Source organism: Octopus sinensis, linkage group LG1, assembly GCF_006345805.1.
Source record: "Octopus sinensis linkage group LG1, ASM634580v1, whole genome shotgun sequence".
Classification (NCBI taxonomy): domain Eukaryota; kingdom Metazoa; phylum Mollusca; class Cephalopoda; order Octopoda; family Octopodidae; genus Octopus; species Octopus sinensis.
In genome coordinates, this window is record NC_042997.1 from 66,230,175 (window position 1) to 66,249,189 (window position 19,015).

At 35.9% G+C, this 19,015-nt stretch overlaps 1 protein-coding gene across 1 annotated transcript in view; it reads right to left on the reverse strand.

Annotated features, from left to right (window-relative positions):
* Positions 1-19,015, reverse strand: part of LOC115211563 — a 389,040-nt gene that overhangs the window by 325,814 nt on the left and 44,211 nt on the right. The gene's annotated exons all lie outside the window — the stretch shown is intronic.

A 19,015-nucleotide genomic window follows, 5' to 3' on the forward strand; every position in this document is an offset into this window, starting at 1 on the left:
GTGTGTGCTGGGTGCTTTTAACATGCCACCAGCATGAACACTTTTACACAGCACCAGCAACAGACAGACAGACATCATTGTCATCATCATCGTCACTTAACATCCATGCTCCATGCTGGGATGGGTTGGATGGTTCGACTGTGGCTGGCCAGCTGAAGAGCTGCATCACGTTCTATTCTGACTTTGCTTGGTTTCTACAGCTGGATGCCCTTCCTCATGCCAACCACTTTACAGTATGTGCTAGGTGCTTTTAACGTGCCACCAGCATGAGCGCTTGTACATGGCACTAGCACAAGTTGTTTTTTATGTTGCACCAGCATATGAGAAAGATAGACATATAGACAGACAGAGAGAGAGGAGAGAGATCGATAGATAGATAGATAGATAGATAGATAGATAGATAGATAGATAGATAGATAGATAGATAGATAGATAGATAGACAGACAGACAGACAGATAGATAGACATCATCATCACTTAACATCCATGCTCCATGCTGGAATGGGTTGGACAGTTTCACAAGAATCCAATGAGTCAAAGGTCTGCACTGTGCTCCAGAGTCTGCTTTGGCATGATTACAACAGCAGGATGCCCTTTCTTATGCTAACCACTTTACAGTGTGCGCTGGTGCTTTCTTCATGCTACTGAGGTCACCATGCAGCTCACAAGACTACAAGCCAAGGAGAGAGGATGTTGCCTCCATGTGTTAGATGAAGGTTATGGTATGAGGGAGGAGGCTAGAGTAGAGAAGGTTCTTGTAGAAGAACTACACGGCTATTCATTTTTAGGAGAGAGACAGACAGAATGAATGAATTAGAGATGTCTTCAAGAAGATAGACAGTGGTATGGAGGTGTCCAGGTGACACTTCACGAAGCATCAATGGTAGTAGATGGTGAGAGTGGGGGTTTTATATATACAGCTGTGTGCGACAGTGTATTTATGGTGTGTTTTGTCCCCACTCCCACCACTAGACAACTGGCATTGATTTGTTTACATACCAATAACATAGAAGTTCAACAAAAGAGACAGATAGAATAAGTACCAGGCTTAAAAATAAGTCCTGCAGTTGATTTGTTAAACTAAACCCTTTGAGGCAGTACTCCAGCATGGCCACAGTCCAAATGACTGACACAAGTGAAAAATTCAATACAAAAGGTGATCTAACAGTTTCAGGCTACAAACTTACTGTTTTAAAGTGGTTTGTATTAACACCTTCTATCAAAATGTCATGTTAATTTATGTTCCAAACACCACCTTAGCAATGAAAAAGTTATTTTACTAAATTCTTCATAATTTTCACATTTAATACTAACAAGAGCAGTGTATTTCAATAAAAATAAGGCAACAAGGGGGTTAATAAACCCCCCATACAGAAACAAGTCAGAAGCCACTGATTTTCAATGAGAGATGTTCATCAGAAAAACAAGACATTGTTATTAAACAAATCTGACAAAAGGCCAACACAAGGACAGATAGCAAATTATTGTTATTACTGGTGCACACTTCTTTTAGTACATATCAAGTTTAACTAAAATGGAAATGATCACAGGCAACTTTAATATTTAACTCATTCTTGTATTAGACTGCAAATAAAATTACCTTCTGAAACTAACAGAGTCGTCATGGCAAAATCCCCATTAGTTTCAGTTACAAAGTCAAATTTGCTTATCAGGTGCTATCTTTAATTATTTCCTTCAAAAAAAAAAAGAAAGAAAGAAAAAGAAAAGGAAAGAAACATGAGGCATGTGATGCTTGTTTTAGATTTTTATATAGTAAGGAGGAAATGAAAAGTTAATGCATTCATGATTTTATCAAACATATTAGTGATTTAAGTATGGTAATGGAAATATACATATTTCCATCAGTACTGTCTATTACTACCCTTACTTGAGTGGCTTTTAACTGGTCACAATCTGTTATGAGCAGCCACTTTGCTTTCAGTGAACTCTGTACATAACATATGCTCTTGTCATGCTGTTGAAATAGGCTTTTTAAAAAACTGGAATATGAGACATGTATACAGCACATAAGTATAGCCATGCTAGTTTCATCATAATGTTCATGTCATACTATGCTTAACAACTTTCAAATGAATTCAATCTAACATAACCATCATTTGGTGGCCTCAGCTTGACTTAACCTAAAATTGAAACTCAGTTGAAATATTGATTGCAGAAATGCTATGGCGGAATGGTTAAGAATTTCACTTCACTTTATCATGAAGTAACAGTTTAATTCCACTGTGTGACATCTTGGGAAATATTGTTTTCTGTGTCCTTAGATCAGACCCATAGTTTGTGAGTAGAACTGAAATAGATGGAAATAGTGTAGAATCCTGTTAAATGGATTGCATCTGTAAGTCAATAGTCCACCTTTGTCACATTGTGTTACACTGTTTTCACCATTAAAGTTCAAGGAAGCAAGTGAGAGTCTATGTCAGGAAAAATTGAAGAGAAGAGAATCTTGGTATTTGAGACTTGGTGTTTGTGTTAGTGGCATAAATAAAGTCATTTCCAACTTGCAATCAAATAATAAGTTTGGTGAACTGAGCTTTGTATGCTTACTCAGTTCATCAAGATGCACAATGGCCAACAAGCTATCTGTTAGAACTTCCATCTTGTCTGCATTGTATTAAATGTGAAAAAAATGTCTTCATCAGATCCTTGGTGTCTCTCTACATGACCAAATCTCAAACAACATCTGAGAACAATGCCAGGAGCAGCTGACTACAGTGGTTTGGCCATGCCTGATAGATGAGCACTGGAAGGCTACCACACCAACTTTTGTGGTGGCAGTCGCCCATACACTGGAGAATCCAGTGCAGCACACCAAAGAAGACATGGGCAAAACAAATTAAGGAAGACCTGAAGTCACAGTGCCTCAACCTCAAGCATGCTAAGGCCAATGCCATGGACTGGAAAGCATGGAATAACATCATCACTAAAGACTGTCATCCAGCAGCACCCAGCATATTGGTTTGAGAGGACAGCCTTCCCCTTTGGTCGCCAGTTAGGGATTTTTACTTACTTAGTTCGTCAAAATGTTAGTTACAACATTGCATTGTAAGAAATGAATCGGCAACATAAAAGAATGAAATGAAAAACAAAAATAAACAAATGCTTCATTTTACTTCATGTCAGGAAATGAATATTAACCCTTTAGCTTTCAAATTACACAGTCAAACCTAATACTTATCCATTCGTATTGCTTTGAATTAATCATGTATTATCTTATAGCTTTGGGATTTCGATGTTACTGTTTACTTTTAGAATAACATTGTAGTTAAATAACAGGATAGGGGTGAGAGGTTTGATCTGGTTGGTTTCAACATAAAACAAGTAGAATATTTGGGCCGGATATGGCCAGTTTGAATGTCAAAGGGTTAAACATGAGTCATTAAGAGCTGATCAATGCCTGAGAGATATTTAGATTTACAAGAGCAAAATCTACAATATAATAGTGTACTGTCCAGGAAGTGAAGTACAGCAGATAAGCTTGAACACATTGCATTACTTGTTTTTAACAGCAGTGGATAAAGAGGGAAATAGTTGTTTTTAAATCAACTCATAGGAAGACTGAAGCTGAGGGAAGATTAAAGTTTATGCTTGATATGTATAAGTGTTGAAATCTGAAATTAAAAGTCATGAAAATTCTACTAGAATCAGCAAAAAAGTGAAAAAATATAAAGTAAATGTTGTAGAGATAAGATAATAACAGCAGATTCTTTCAGTGAAGTGTGATTTCAGTGGAACGAAGCTCATTGGTTAGATAGAGTAAATTGACAATGCTATAGATTAAATTGCCTCTCTGTTTCACCTTGAAGTAAGCTAGAACTGTAACTTTCACTTTAACCCTTTCATTACCAACCTGGCTGAAACTGGCTCTGGCTCTGGGTATAGATGTCTTGTTTACAGTCACAATTTATGTTCCTAACACTGGCTAAATGATAACTAGGTTATTTTACTAAATTCTTTGTTATATTTAAAACAATTGAAAGAAACACAGAGCATCTCAAAATAAATACACTAACGAAAGGGTTAAGTCAAGAAGGTTGAGAAAATCAGCTTTAGTAGGCAGCTCACATCCTATTGTTGTTGGTTTATTTTGTATGCAATCAAGACACTAATCAGTTAACATTCATATCCACTTAGTTGTAAGTGGGCACTGCAGTGACAGTCCCAAGGCTTACTATACCAAATTCAATTTATCCTATGGGAAAAAATCTACATTTGGTTGACTAGCATCCTATTCAGGAAGATTCATCAATCACCCAATGTTATTCACAAACTGGAGATAAGCACTATACTAGTTTGATAGACCCTTCTGATTCAGACAAAAAGTAACCCATTAATATTTCAAAATCCCCATATCAGACCTAAATATTCTACTAGCTTTATGTTCAAACTGACAAGATCTGGTCTCTCACACCTACCCTACAATGTCATTCTAAAAGAAACAATCACATCATCAAAATCTCAAAGGTATGAGATGATTCATGACTAATTCAAAATAATGTGAATAAATAAGCATTGCATTTGAAAGAGTAATCTGAATGTGAACTTCTAATGGATGTGAATGAAATGACTGAGTACCAGATATAATGACAATGCTGTGGCAGAGTATACTGAATTAAAATAAGGAACTATAAAGGAGCGACTCATTGAGATATCACTGAAAATTTACTGGTATTGCAGGTCTGCCTTACAAATCCCTTCTTTCTCAGAGATAAATTTGTAGACAGGAAGGCTATGCTCTTAGAAAAGATGAACATATGCCTAATAACATTGGTGAAATAAAGAAAATGAAATGATTTGTATTTCAGCCTCAGTGCATCAAGAACTAACCACTGCAATATGGGATTTAAATAGTTTCTTGAGATAGAGATCAATGACTTTCAATCTAAAGAGCAACAGTCTTTAAAAGAGGTCAACCAGTTTTTATGCCCTTGGTATCTGAGGAAGGAGAGGGCCTTTCATAACTGATAGCAATTCTTTCAGATCAGGAGATTGGAAGGAAAGAGATTTGTGTAGTTAGTGCAGAGATCAAAACATGCAATGTAATTAAAGGAGAGAGTTGAATTCTACAGGAAGTGATATTTGTTGTGAGGTACAGAGAAAGAGAAATAGTTTAAGCTTATAGTAACATTAGAATAAAAAGAGAGAGCATGTAAGTAGAAATAGGAAGAATAAAGCTAAATTAGATACTCAATTCAATCTGAGTTACAATAGAAAAAAGAACTAAAGCAGTTTAGTATATCGAAAAATATGCAAATTTTCTCCCTGATTATTAGCAACTAGCTCTAAAGAATAACGATAGATCATTATCATCATCATTATCATTTAAAGTCTGTTTTCCATGCTGGCATTGGTTGACAGGAACTGGCAAGGCCAGGGGCCACACCAAGTTCCATAGTCTAATTTAGCCTGGTTTCTATGGCTGGATGCCCTACCTAACACCAACCACTCCACAGAATGAACTGGATGCTTTTTATGTGACATCATTACCAGTGCTTTTTAAGTGGCACCATCATCAATAATTTTTATTTGACACCAGCACCCACACCATTGATTTTTATGTGGCACTTTGGTTTTAGAATTTCAATTCTGTTGTGGATCGTTATTGGTACAATAAAATACACTCGGTCTGAATTGTAAAGTGGTTAGTGATATGAAGAGAATCCTGTTATAAAACATAGCAAAGAAAGGGTGAAACAAATAGCGATGCCATATCTGCAAGCTACAGCATAGACAACCTGTCTGAAGGAGCAGAAACTCTGAATAAATACTAATGTAAAGATACTTTAGTTTTGTTGCAGATGAAATCTTTAATGCTAGCGGCATGCTCATCCATCCAGTAAAGGAGGTGGAGATAAGAAGGGTAGCCAGCTGTAAAATCCATGTGAAAAAAACACAACAAAGATGCTTCCGTGTATGTGTGAGTACCAGATGATGATAGACCATGAGAAGTAAAATACTGAGACCCATACAGCCCATGCAAGAATGGAGAAACAGATATGATGGTGGTGGGAATGACTGACTTTTGACAGAAAAATGCTGAGAAACAACACTCTGCAGGAAGTATCAAAATAAAAAAATAAAGTCAAAATGTAATATAAACGATGTTGATAAATGATAGAAATGAGTGCTGGATGAAGAGGTTGCAGGTGTTGATAGTGGAAGACAGACGCAGCTGAGAAAGATGTGGGAAGATATGAGACAAGTGTGGTGCAGTCAGACACCTTACTGGGTTCATTGCTTCAGATGACAAAATATTAAAATGTTATACAGTAAAACTTATCCAACCTTTGCCAGCATCGAAAAACAGATATTAAAATGTTATTGTTGCAGATGACAATTATTATTATAACGATGGTGATGGTGGTGGTTCTCTAAACATCATGAAACTGATGCCAAGAGTGCTATTTAAAACAAAAAAAATAGCAAAATGTTCTAAAAACTGCAAATGCAATGGACTACTTGCATCCTCATCATTTTTCTGTTCCTTCTGCCCGAGTTGGATAGAACTTTTTGAGCTAGTGTTTTACAGCTGGATGCCCATTCTGTCACCACCCCTTTTGGTTACCTCTTACATCGCTTACAACATGATGTAGCTATTCTAAAATTCTTGTAGACACATTTTGCCTCTAACCAAAGTATTTGATTTTATTTTCTTCTCATTTTTCATCCATACCATCTTCTCTAACATATGGTAATCTCCTAGCAGACAGTTAATATAAGAGAGATAATGATTTCTTCATAATATTTGGTGGGATTAAAACTGTGAATATGAAATTACAGAAAGTAAAAGATGCGTAGGATGCACATATTTATTTTGGCTTTTATTTTTTTATTATTTACGTATTGTTAACTTCTTAAAATTTCTAGCCAGTGATAATCATATGTAACACTATTTCATACTTATTAGATGCATGACACAACCCAAGGTAAATTAATTACCACATTAGCATTCAAACTGAGCTTGGCCGTGGTCACTGTCACATCGAAATTTTTCCTCTGCTGTAAGGCTTAATTCTCGACATGCCAGCTGAATTCAATTCGTCTCCAGCCGAAAGACGCCTGTTGTTATGTCCTGTTATTATTATTATTATTGTTTTTTTGTATTATTTTTGTATTTATATTTGTGTAACATCGTCCGTTTTTCCGTCCTTGTTTCGTATACATTCAAAGCTTTTTTCTAAGGAATCTAATGCTCTTAGCTTAGTTTTTCCTTGGGGCTGGCCATATTGGAGCAATCTCAAGATTAATCAGCCAAAATTGAGAGGATGATCCAGTTCTTGACTGAAGATTAAAGACTTCGAATGACCCATCCGTGTTTTTTGTATCGTCTATCTGGATGTTTTGCGTTCTTGTCCCATTTTGTATTTTTATATATATATATATATATATATATTGGAAGGTTTGGAGATGATGTACAGGTATTATATATTTCATATATATATATACATAAACACATAAATATATAGATATATAAATACATATATAAATACATATATATATATACATTCATACATAAATACATATATATACATGTATAAATACATATATACATATATAGATACATACATAAATACATATATATGTACATATATGGCTCAAATGGTAGTAACACTGGCTCCTATATATATATATATATATATATATATATATATATGTATGTATATATACACACACACATAAACAAACTCACAAACATCCACATACATGTATATATTCTGATAGTTATTAACTGACTTGTAAACTAGAATATATTTACAATGTGACAGAAAAAGTGAGCCAAGGTCAGGATAGAAACAGTGATCTTGCAGAATAAATGTTGGTATCTAACAAACAATTCCATCAGAAAATAAAGACAACAGCCACAGAAGAGGAAAAGAGAGAAAAGGAAAGAAAACAAGAGGAATACAAAAAGAAACAGATACACTGAATGAAAAGAATGGTAAATGGACACAAATTGGAACACATAAAAGATGACACTCAACACACTCAGTAGTTGATATCTGTTTAGGTAAAAGACAAGCAGAAAATAAATGGATTTGTCATGCTAAAATACCACTGAAGTGATATGGCCATTGAGAGAAGGAGGATCCAACAGGTGCATTGTGCATCATGCTCACTATTTCAACAATGGATAGAACACTTAAGGTTTGTTACTGCATACAGACATGCTGTAAATCAACATGTACAAGACCAAGTCTGCTCCTCTTTCTGCCCTTTCCTCCCTCTCTTCCCCTCCTCTCTCTCTCTCTCTCTCTCTTTCCCTTAGTTCCTGCTATTTTACTTACTCAACCACTGCAGACGTATATTATTTTACTGACTATCCATTTACAGAACAATATATTATTTACAAGCAATCAATACCTTCAGTGAAACATAAAAACCAACATTTTGCAAACACACACACATAATCATACATACACATACACACACATATTCATATGTGCGCATCAGATATTTTGCTGAACAATTCTTATCACCACCACCACCACCACTACCACAACCATCACCACTTACAATGTTATAAAGTTTTCTTTTCATTTTTACTTAAATTAACAACCAAACAACTGCAGCCTTTAGAAGGAGAGACAGAGACAGACAGAGACAGACAGAGAGAGAGAGAGAGAGAGAGAGGAGAGAGAGAGAGAGAGAGAGAGAAAGAAAAAGAGAAAGGGGGAGAGGGGGAGCAAACATAATAATATCAATAGGCTTTCTTTTTCTAAGACATAAAATGAATCCAGAACAAAACAAAATCCTTAGAATTTAGCATTCCGAAATATATTGATTGCAAGCGCTAAAAACAGAAAGCACATTGCCCTATCTCTGATAAATAACCTATCTTACTATGTTAATGATGTTAATTTTGAGAAAAGCTAATTTGACCTGGAGAAGAATTGAACACAATGCTCTAAGCTATGCAACACCACGGAATTCACAGATTTGTATCTTTGTAGATAAATTATTATCCTCCATATACATTTATTTTTAACATCTTTATTATAAAATTAGTGAACAATTATAAAAGCTGTAATTCCCTTTAAGCAAATCTAAATTCAATACAAAAATAGAAAGAAAAAACATTTAAATAAAGCATCTTAGCACGGGAAAAATGACCTTAAAATGCTTCTTGTTACTAGAAGGAAGCATCTGCATAATACACCAGATGATTCTCAGCTTAATATCTCATCACTGTGCCATCTCCAAAATAGTAACTGAACTGCACACAACAAGAATTAAAAAAAAAAAAAAAAAAAAGACTTGTTTCTCAACCACTTGGTTTCGGCTTATGTCCCACTGTGTGGCAACTTAGGCAAGTGTTTTCTACTATAGCCTTGTGAATGTATCTGGTAAACTGAAAGAAGCTTGTTGTGTGTGTGTGTGTGTGTGTGTGGACCGAAACAGTTTGATTCAAATTCCGGGGTACTTAAAGTTTCAAGTGTCTGTTTTGATACATGTAACTCCCAATAAACATGTTGAGTGCCCTTCTTTCATTTGTCCACTCAAAGTTAATAAATGTTTATTATCAACAACAAATCAAACATTATTATCTCTTACAGCTGTTTCGATTAATACTCAGTGAATTAATTAAATATTAAATTCATATGCTCCGAGCATAATTTCTTCAGGGAGAAAAAGATATACCCTTAGATGTTTTATGTGTTTATGGATTCATTATAGCAGACTGCTATAATGAATCCATAAATACACATAAAAAAAAATCTAAGGGCATACTAGCTTCATTACAATCATTTAAATAATCTGTTGTTTCTTTGGGGTTATCATTATAGTGGTTAGAGCAGGGGAGGGGAAACTTTTTAGTGTGATGGGCAAAAATTTCCTAAGAAAAAGGTCCACGGACAGATCACAGGTTCTAACTCCATATCTGTGTATAATTTGATATACATTAATAAAGATAAGTTTAACACATAGTACCTTCATTAACGCCACCACTGAATTTAGGACGTTTATATTACTTATGATGTATTCTATTTTTTTTTCAGCTGAAGTGTAGTTGGTCTCAAGGGGGTGGTATAAACCTAGTAATATGTGTTTTATAGTAAAAACAAAATTCCCATTCAAATGCCAATTACTGGACAATTTCTGACCATTTTAAGTCATTGTTGAAATGCAACCTGTGTCACAAATAGGTATATGAATATTGTATAAATTTTGATTGGAAAATTTACTATATTTTGTACATCAGGCACAATAAAAAGATGTGGGTGCAATTTCAGCCACAGACAGGGATGTCCCCACCCCTGGGTTAGAGTGTTGCACTCACAATCTAGCGACCATGATTTCAATTTCTAGACCTGGTGGTGCATTGTGTTCTTGGGCAAAACACTTCATCTCATGCTTCTCTACGATCACTTTGACACTTAGGGCGTTGCACACAGTGCACCTGTTCACACAACATTGATTTGCTGCAGAGAATGAGTTATTGTGCAGCACAAACATTTGATCACTATAAACAAATCATTTGTGCAGGACACTTGGCAAAAGTTGGATGCTCATACATTGTCTTCTCCAGTACAGTCCATTATCAAGGTTGCAAGCTGGCAGAATTATTAGAACACCTGGAGAAATGCTTAGCAGTATTTCATGTCTTCATGTTCTAAATTCAATTCCGCCAAGATCAACCTTGCCTTTCATACTTTTGGGGTCAATAAAGTATCAGTGAAACGCTGGGATTGATGTAATTGATTAGTTCCCTCTCACCAAATTTCAGGCCTCATGCCTTTAGTAGAAAGGATTACTATTATTACCATTATTGAGTGAGAGAGCAGGACACACCATCAAAGAGACACTGGGTACAAATACACCCATCATGACTACTCATCTGACAAGGGTACACATCACAAGGGTACGCATCACAACCATATGTGTGTGACATGGTGACCTCGTATCAAGATAAACAGATGGGACCCAGTTAGTATTTTCTTGAAGTTGAATAGTAGATCCCACACAAAAGGTCCCTGAATAAGGGTTGTTTAAGGACAATGAATGAAACATCCATGTTTTCAGAGGTGAATTATTCAAACTCCAAAGGTTTCCTCTCAATACATGCCTATGATGCTTCCCCACTACTCCTGCTCATGATCAAAGATGCACATATCGTCAGCAACTAAGGGACATGCTCGACTGCTTAAGGTCAAACAACTGACAAACAAATTTGTGGTACTGAGCAGAATATTTGCTGTAGCCCATCTTTTATACCAAAACAAAACATGTACATGATAATATTTCCAATCAGTTAAGACCAGAAGCCATGAAAGCCACTGCCTGTTATTGCATCATACAAAAGATGAGAAGAGAACATTTGTAAACACCATTTGGTGAAAGGTGAGGCTGAGCCATAAAAGGATCAGAACCAGTGGTATAGATCACAAGTATACTTAATCAGGGCTTACACAGAAATTAGCAATGACAACAGCCCACTTTCATTCACCAGGCTGGAATCAGACTGAAGCTATTATAGAAGATACTCACCCAAAAATTTCAGTGGGACTGAAACTTGGACCTCATGTACTTCTTAGCCATTTCGCCATGCTCATTCCCACAATGGGTTCTGATTTAGGTACAAGGCCATTAATTTTGTGGAGAGGGATTTAGTCAATACCACTGACCCTGACACGGGACTGGTACTACATTTTATCAACCCCAAAAGTATGAAAAGCAAAGATGATCTTGGCTGAATTTGATCCTAGAATATATAGAGCCAAATGAAATGCTACATGGTATTTTTTCTGATGTGCTAATAAGTCTGCAAGCCTGCCTTTCCACCCACATGCTTGTACTCATAATGAACATTATATAGAATAAATAATATGATAAAAACTTTGAAGATAATAAATGTTGTTTTGTTGTTATACAACATAGTAAACGATTAAACTATATATGCGCTGTGAAATAAACACATGTTCTTAATGATTCTCACAAAATTGTTCTGAAGAATATACACATAAAATTAAATTCAAATGATTCATTTAGAATAGTGTGGAATTACAAGATTTAAAGTAGAAGAAGCATTTCACCTATGCTAACATCAATGAAAATAAAATGTAAAATATTGATTTCTTACAAATGCACAAATCACAAAAATCAATATGACCAGTGTTTATCTCCAGTTTCCATGGGGTTAAACAAATGAGGCAAAATTCTCCCCCACTGTATAAGATTGATGTTGGCCTAACCATAGGGAGTTTTCCATCCACAGAAGTCACACCCTACACTGCATGCAGCTAACATGTCACTTTTCAGTTCTACAATACTGTCACTGCCTTATAGCAATGAACTATATCGTCCCAAGGTATCTACTTAAATGTAGGTACACTCAGCCATCCATAACTAAGTTTTTGTGCTATGGACATAGCAAGATACCAGTCACATGACAGAAAATGCTGGTTTCTCTAGGCTAACTAGCTGTACAGTAGTACAGAGGGTTCAGGCTAAATTTGACAATTTTTCTCTCCTTTTTTCAGGTACAGATTGGTGAACAATCAAAGGCATTGGGGAGCATAAAGATTAAAGTTGTAGTTCAGTAAAAGTTAGCTGACACTGAGGACTGGAAGCTATCTAAATATGAGTAAAGAGTTAGCTGTATCATGACGATTTGCACCAGGTATCAAAATGCTGGCATCGTAACTGCTTCTCAATAAAGGCAGTAAGATGCAACATGAACAACTGTGATGGGTTTTGGGTGTGTCTCAAGTGAGGGTGATGTCATGCCACTCCACATCTTTAAATAGAGCTTTAGATTCAATTCAAATGGCTATGTAAAGCTAGAAGATAGTGGTCAAGCCCTGGCAGGAGATGGTTGCTGCTGGAAGGCAATATGCATGGCAGCAGGATTTAGCTCCTTGCAATACCTCCAGAAAGAGTCAGAAGTGGTTGTCAGAGAATTTCCATGACTTCACCAATGCCGATTTCTGACTTCCTAATTCACTCAGTTGTAATCTCTAGCCCTAATTTCTCCAACTGTAATCCCCTGCAACACCAAGCAGAGCTGGTGGCCAAAATCAAGGTATTCAAAGCTCTTCCCAAAGACACAATGAGTTCATGCACCAGGTTCCAGAGCCATCTTCAAACCATAGTGGAAGCTGAGGGCAGCTACTTTGAGTAAACAGTTACCTCCCAGCCATAATCTAGCTGATATATTTTTGATTTTTTTTCTTTTAAGTACTTTTATTTTTGGCTGACCTATTGTGTTTTATTTTCCTTTTATGCAAACTGTCAAATTTATCCTGAACACCCAGTACATTACTGAACGCTTTCATATTATCAAAAGGAAGAAATGATTGTGTCTATGATGTTCATGCTTTGCTGAAACGCATTAGCAATGTAACTGAAGTGAAATGGCTTTCACCTCTACTTTATAATTCAGACAAAAACTGAATCACCATTTAGGTGGGTATCTACAGAAAAATACCATGGTTTGATGTTCCATAACTTTAAGTGCAGCTTAACAGACATTATCTCTGCCCCAGATATGCAAAGAAGTATTACAAATCTTCTTCAAAGATTCTCAAAATCCACCCAACTGCAATAACAACAAAAATATTACAGTTAAAATATATTCAATAATAGCAATTCATCATTTTGGAAAAAAAAAGTCTTTTTAAACCATGAATGGGAAAATATGAATAAAAATAACGATATAGCAACTCAAAAAATTACAAAGCTCACGAAAATATTGCTAAATTTCAATAAAGATTACTTCAATAAAATTTATGCATTTAAATAACCAACCAGAATATGTGTACATGTGTGTATATGTAACTATACATGTGAAGAGAGATATGTGAGTGTGTGTGTATGTGTTTGTCTGCATGTGTAAATATATATATTCAAATTCATATATGTACGTTTAAATACATATGTACGTAAATGTATTTAATATACATGTATATACACATATGTGTATGTGTATATTTTTATATATCTATGTATGTATAAATATATATGTAATATACATGCATACATGTAAATATATGTATATGTATGTTTTAATGTATGCATGTATGTGTGTATGTATATATATATATATATATATATAAACATACATGCAAATGGATAGATATGTATGTACACACATATATATATGTATATATATATATATATATATATATATATATAGTACACTGTTCCATGATGGTAAGATGAACAAATATACATGTGTGTGTGTATGTATATATATATATATATTGGGTTGGCCAAAAAGTCCGTTTGTTTTTTGTCAACGCTTATAACTCAAGCACTCTAATAAGTAGCTAACTACAGTCTGTTCTTTGCATAGGTGCAGTCATTAGATACTTAACATAGTTCAACTTGAACTTACAATGACAGGTTGTATTATGTGTGCTTGGGATCACCTTGAAACCGGGGGAACCAAAACAAACACTATCAACACCTCATGCTTTTTTATATTTAAAAAAGAATAATTAAGAAAGCAGCACAAATCTACAAGAATATATGTACTGTGTATGGAGAGTATGTTGCTTCAGAAGTTGTATACCTCAAATGGTTTCCAATCTCTCGATTTGGAAATTTTCCAACTCAAGAGACATCCTGCTCTTGCTGGCCAACTGAGATTAACAGCAACAAAACGAAGGAGTTAACTGACACCAAACCCCTGATATACAAAGAGGTATCAAAAGGTTTCTGGACTAGTTATGTTTGATAAAAAAATAACCTATTTACCTAAGTGACAGGGTGTGTTGTCATCATAAAGATTCCAATTCTTCACACTCCACAGATCCTGATACATGAGGTGGTATCAAAAGGCTTCTGGACTAGTTATGTTTAATAAAAAATAATTTATTTACCTAAGTTTTAACATCATCTCCTTTGGAGTAGTCACCTTGTGTGAGAAATTCATGAGTGAGGAGAGCTCAGAGACAGGGTGCCATGTCATCATGAAGAATCCAATTCTTCATGCTCCACAGATCCTGTCGCTTTCATCATATGTCCTCTCTGACATTTCAAACCATTGTAGTAGCATTCTTGATTGATGGTCTGGCCATGGGAGATGAATTCTCGATGCACAATACCACATTTCCAGGGGTGGTGCTCACGGCAGGTCTTCCAGATCACTTATTGTTTTCCAGCGATGTCCTTCCACTTTTGAAGCACTCATGCTACTTGAAACATTATGTACGACCCGTTGTCTCATCACTATAAGCTTTCCAAAGCAGCTCAATGTCTCTGTAGCAGACCTCCTAAGTTAGGCCTTTGTTCATGTCCATGACTAAAATTGCGGACAACAACATACATGTGATCACAAAAACACAAATTTCACAAATTGAAGTAAACATAGCACTGCCATTCAGCACACTGCCTCATGAAGGTCAGTGCTAGCTCTCACTGTGAAAACAACTTTGTGCTGCCATCTGTGAGTATGCTGCAGAACTAGTCCGGGAACTTTTTGTTACCACATCATACAACCACAATGATCACAAATATTCTCCAAATATCCAAACCTGCATCAACTTGGTTTCACCAGTAGGCTTGATGTTTGGGTCTCACATCAATTGAATCAGGTTTGTTGTTTGTTCCTTCTCAAGCCAAGCCTGGCTCATAAGGGCCAGTTTCCCGGTTTCCTTGGCGTATAGGTTCCCCACCTGGATGGGATGCTGGTCCGTTGCAGGTGAGCTGCAAGATGCAGGAGGAAAAGTGAGAGAAAGTTATGGCGAAAGAGTCAGCAGAAATTCGCCATTACCTTCTGCTGGAGCCGCATGGTGCTTAGGTGTTTCGCTCATAAACACACACACATCGCCCAGTCTGAGATTCGAACCTGTGATCCATCGACCATAAGTCCACTGCTCTAACGACTAGGCCATGTGCCTCCACAATTGAATCAGGTTGACCTCACTCAATGGATTTCCATCAGAAATTTGCTGTAAGTGTGAAGAATAAACAATCTTTTTTTGAAGAGAATGGTAATGGGAACAAAAAATGGAATGTGAAATGTAAATAATCATGGAGTACCAGTGGCAAAGCACCTTTCCACAGACAGGACTGCCAATTTAGATGCATACTGTGACCAGCTGGGTAAATTAAACACAGCAATCCAAAAGAAGTGTACGAGAATTGCTAATCATAAGAGAGTATTGTTTTTCATTATGATAATGCCAGATCACACACTTCTTTGTACATGTGGAAGAATTCTGTTGTTCCCTCCATATTCACCCAACTTTGCTTTCTCACATATCTACCTGTTTCTGTCCCTTCAAAATTCGTTGAATGGGCAAACCTTCAGCTCTCAGAGGATGTTAAAATTCACCTGGATTGCTTTTCCACCATTAAAGACAGCAAATTCTTTGAACAGGAAATAATGGATCTGTTCAAAAGGAGGTAGAAAATACTGGAACAAAATAGTAATTATAACACCGTGCTTAAAATTTGTGTTGTATTTTCGCTTAAAAAAATTCAAACCAATTTTTCAGCAAATCCAATATAATATATGTTGTACACACACATATATACATGTATATATATTTTTTGACATAGTTCCATTGTGTGATACTTCAGGCAAATGTTTTCTACACTAACCTTGAAGACCAACGTGAGTGAATGTGCTAGACAGCAATAAAAGAAAGCCAGTGTGTGTATGTGTGTGTGTTTCTCTCTCTATTTACCTGTCATGACATCACATGACAATTGTACACAAGTGGTGCCATCATGCAAGCAGTATCATTCAATTCCAGTCTTCCATTAAAACACATCAGGCCAAGGAGATATTACCTTCTTAGGAAGCAAATGAGTGATGGTGACAGCAACAAAATCCAGCTGAACAAAATCTGCCTTAACAAATTCCATCTAACTCATGCAGATATGGAACAGTGGACATCAAAACAATGATGATTATATATACATACACACACGCATGCACACACACACACACATATATACATGCGCAATATATTTAGATCCAAGCATGCCTGTGTGGTTGAACAGTTCCCTTTCCAGTGTCTTCTATGTTAAACCCAGGCCATCCAGAGACTTGTAAGTAAATTTGATAGATAGAAACTGAAAGAAGCCTGTTGTGTAAATATGTATGTGTGCACATGTATGTATGTATGTATATATATATATGTATGTGTGTATATATATATATATATATATATATATATATATGGTGGCTGTCTACTCCTTATGTGGTTGTCCACCTCCTGTATCTAGACCTTAGAACCATCATGGCATCTGATGGCTTTTTAAACCAGACAATGTTCTGAAAAGACAATCACATAGATTGCATATCCAATTAGACTACCAAGAGCTGCAGATAAGTTGATCTTTGTGGATCTTAAAACGTCTTTTGAGGCATTCATTAGATTAGCAAACCTTCTGGTATACATTGCATTCAAAGGTGTGCACAGACTTATAGGCAGAATAGTTGGTGGAGGTTTGCAAATGAGAATTGAGCCCAGCGAAAGAAAGGTATGGTCTATCACAAACTGTGCACACAAAAAGGTCATTGTGATTCACATTCTTCCTTAAATCTCTTTTGAGTCTTGCATGCAATTATCCTGGCCCCTTCAAACACTTTTGCTCCACTCCACACTTTTGTTCGCCATCCAGCTCAATCCAAAGCAAAGGTTTCTATGTCCTCTGGATCCATTCCAAGTAACTTCATAGTAGTCCTTATGCTGTCCTTAAACCTTTTTTTAGGTTTACACTGATAGTGTTTCCCCTCTGCAAGGTCACCATAAAACAGCTGTTTTGGCATGTGTTCATCTGTCATTCAAACAATATGGCCACACCATCTCATTTGGTTTCTCATAATCATAGCTTAAATTCCACCAAAAATGCCTTCATGGCATTTTAGAAAATACCATGAAGGCATTTTTGGTGAAATTATTCTAACAATTTAAAATGTCTTTCATAACATATCCATGTTTCACAGGAATACAACAGGAATGGTGACACAAATGATTTGTAAAGAGCCAGTTTTGTATTCCTTTTTATATGTCACTAGCATCAAGTACGTGACTCCAAGCCACCAAATGCTTTTGCTGCCCTTTGAATTCACAGATGTATTTCTGTATCAAGATTTCCATCATTATGTACAGAGCTTCCAATGTAGATAAATGAATCAACAAGCTCAAGTAACTTACCCTTAACAATAATTTTAGTGGGTGGTTACAAACAGCACCATATGCAGGTTAATGCATTGCAACTGTTTTTTTCAAGTTGATAGTCAAGCCAAAATCATCACAAGCTGAGCCAAATGCAGATAAAGTGACTGCAGACCTGTTTCAGAATAACTGACAAGATTGCAATCTTCTGCGTATAAAAGTTCCCTAATGAGTGAAGTAAAAACCATCGTTTTGAAGTTCAGTCTGGTCAGATTAAAAACATTCCTTGTTGTTTGATATTTTATGTAAATACCCTCCTCAGAGTTTTGGAAAGTGTGTGACAACACAACAGCAAAGTATAATGCAAATAGGGTGGGTACATCAATGTCTCCTAGCTTTACTCCATTTTGAATGGCAAAAGATTCAGACAACTGCTCCAAAGTGGTGCCATCATGCAAGCAGTATTATTCAATTCCAGTCTTCCATGAAAACACATCAGGCCAAGGAGATATTACCTTCTAAAGAAGCAAATGAGTGTTGGTGACAGCAACAACATCCAGCTGAACAAAATCTGCCTTAGCAAATTCCATCTAACTCATGCAGATATTGAAAAGTAAACATTAAAACAATGACGCTTATATATATATCTATATACACACACACACATATACACAAATAAACACACACACACACGCATATATATATATATATACACATATGCATAATATACATTTTCATCATAATGCTTATGTATATACACAAAGAATGTGTGTGTGTGTGCGTGCATGCGTGTACACATTTATCAACCCCAGAACAATTTGAACACAGAATGTAACAATTCACAGTGAAATACTATGAGCATATTCTTCAACACTTGCTACTGTCAATCCTCCACCAAAACAAAAAAACAATCAATATTATCT